Consider the following 2,676-nt stretch of genomic DNA (forward strand, 5'->3'; position numbering starts at 1 on the left):
TCTTCAGATTTAGACTAGAAAATAATGGGTTTTCTTTTTCGGTTTCTTTGCCTGTCATATTCTGAGAGTCACTGAAGCAGAGAGCGGTTATTGTGCTCTTTAAGGAAATCATGGTAGATTTGTGGCTCCCAAAAGGCTTCACTAAACGATGGCACAAATCTCCACACAAACAGGCTTGTAACTAAATTCACTTGTCTTTATCCCGTGTTGGGCAACTGCTCTGCCTCTTCACAATAGGAAGCTTCTGGATGGAGAAGAATGTTTTAGAAGAGAATAGCTGTGGTAAAAATGTCAAATACCCTCTACATTTTCCTCTTTGCTGGCAAGGAGGAGGGTTTTCCTGTTGCAAACAAAAAGTTATGGGTTCAGCCTTCAGAAACCTGGTGTCAGCTCTCAGAAGGCCTCCCCTACATGTGGCAGGTGACTGCTCCTCCCATCTTCAAGGCTCCTCTGGAAACACATCTCCTCCAGGAGTCCTTCCCTGATTAATTGCTCTTCTCTTCACCATAATTCCTTCCTATTGCCACTTCAGCCCTTTTCCCTCCCCTTCCCTACCACCAGCTCCGCTTTGTACCGTCGAGGAGATCATCATCCCTTCCTCTTTTCCTCTGCTCCAGCTGAAATGAGAAGAGCACCTGCAGTATGAGGTCTCATATAACTAGAGGAAAACTAGTGGCTGTGAAGCCACTGCCATGGGCTCTAAATCCCGAGGAGAAATTCCTAGCCATAGCTCCCCACTGACTTTTGTTTTTATTTTGTAAACTAGGTTTTTACCCCTCTAAGGGTCGCACCTGGAGAGTTTCCAGTACTCTACCAGTCTTGACTAAGGGAGGGAGAGTCAAGCAGAGGCCTACCCATTCCAGTCCTAGGTTGGGCAGTGGCTAGCGAGTGGAAGGCAATCTGCTTCCAGTCAAACCTCCCCTGTGCTGGGCAGCAGCGGCTTGGGAGAGAGTCAAGGGCGGAGACTCAAGTTGACAGCACGGAAGGAGGCAATGGTAAACCACTTCCGTATTTTTTACCAAGAAAACTCTATAGATATACTAACAGAGTGATTGCAGATGGAGATGGGACGTTCTGGGAGATATGCCCATGGCGTCGCTATGGGTCGGACATGACTCGACGGCATAAGGTAAAGACTGGGTTTTTGCCCTTTCCCTTAGGCTGTTTTAATGGTTTAGTGTTTCACTAATCCCAGTGTGTGTTTCCAGTCCTCCCCTACCCACACCTATATTCATAGATTGTGAGTCTTGAGGCATATGCTCCATATCTAAATCCCACCTGTCTACTCTTTCCCAGAGCTTAATACAGTGCTCTGCACACAGTGGTACTTAATAAACACTATTACTACTGATGCTACTATTACTCTACCACAGTGGAAGCACTTAATAACTCACTCCCCCTCCCCCCCCCGTAGGTAGCACTTAAATATATATCCTTATATTCTATCGCTTCCCCCTACATGTAATTTAATTTAGTGTCTGTCCCCCCACACCCAGACTGCAAGCTCCTTGAGGGGAGGGATCTGTCTACCAACTCTCTCATAGTATACTCTCCCAAGTGCATCATACAGTGCCCTGCATACAGTAAGCACTCAATAAATACCACTGATCGATTGACTGGTTGACCCCAAGTGCTCAGTACAGTGCTCTGCACAGAGGTAAAGACTAGATCAATAATGTTGACCGATTGATGCCCTCTCTCTTTCCTGGAACTCCCTCTCTAAACCTGAAGGTTTTGCCCAAGCTAATTTATGGCCCCACTGCCAACAATCCTGTTAGCCTCTCCTCTGGGGACACTCAGTTTCTTTCCTTTCTTTGCACAAAAGAATTTGGTAAATTTCAGAAAAAGTCACTTTCCTGCCTCTTAGACTCTGAAAACTGGGTAGGGCAGATACTGTGCTTGATGTGATTACCTTGACCCATAGTAAGCATGTATTACTATTTTATTTTATATTAATTATTATTGATAATACTGATAACTAAGCATGGTGACAGATTTGACAGCCTTTGGAAAGGACTGGGGATGGATTGATTTATGCTTTGAATGGCTATTTCCCTAGGTTTCTGTGAAATGCCAAAAAGATTCATTTATTCATTCATTCAATTGTATTTATTGAGCAATTACTGTGTGCAGAACACTGTACTAAGCGCTTGGAAAGCACAATTCCTCCCCTTTATTTTTCTAGATAAGTTTCAAACCCAACTAGTAATTATGCTTTTGGCTTTTATTAAGCATCTGCAATGTGCTAAATGCTTGAGTAGGTACAAGATAATCAGGTCAGCCCCTACTCCACATCAGACTTACATATCTAAGAAGGAGGGAGAGTGGATTTCTTATCCCATTTTAAAGATGAGGGAACTGAGGCACAGAGAGGTTAAGTGACTTTTCCAAAGTCACACTGCAGGCCAGTGGCAGAGCTGGGCCTAGAAGCCTGGGTCTTCCGATGGCCAGACCCAAGCCCTCTCCAGTAGCCTACAGGAATCTTCTGCAAGTACAAAACCTGTTTGAAGCTAAGGACTCTCCTAGAAAGGCTTTCCAATCAATCAATAGTATTCCCTGGGCGCTTACTATGTGCAGAGCATTGTATTAAGTACTTGGGAGAGTACAATCCAACAGAATTAGCACATACATTGCCTGCCCATAATGAGACTGGAATTACAAGCCCATGGGTTTGGT

At 44.5% G+C, this 2,676-nt stretch overlaps 1 non-coding gene across 1 annotated transcript; it reads left to right on the forward strand.

Annotated features, from left to right (window-relative positions):
• The first annotated feature begins 773 nt into the window (after positions 1 to 773).
• On the forward strand, positions 774 to 911 carry LOC114817404. Its single transcript, XR_003765262.1, has one exon. It is a non-coding gene; the product is annotated as a small nucleolar RNA SNORA7 (small nucleolar RNA).
• The last annotated feature ends 1,765 nt before the right edge of the window (positions 912 to 2,676 follow it).

Source organism: Ornithorhynchus anatinus, chromosome 1 (assembly GCF_004115215.2).
Source record: "Ornithorhynchus anatinus isolate Pmale09 chromosome 1, mOrnAna1.pri.v4, whole genome shotgun sequence".
Taxonomy (NCBI): domain Eukaryota; kingdom Metazoa; phylum Chordata; class Mammalia; order Monotremata; family Ornithorhynchidae; genus Ornithorhynchus; species Ornithorhynchus anatinus.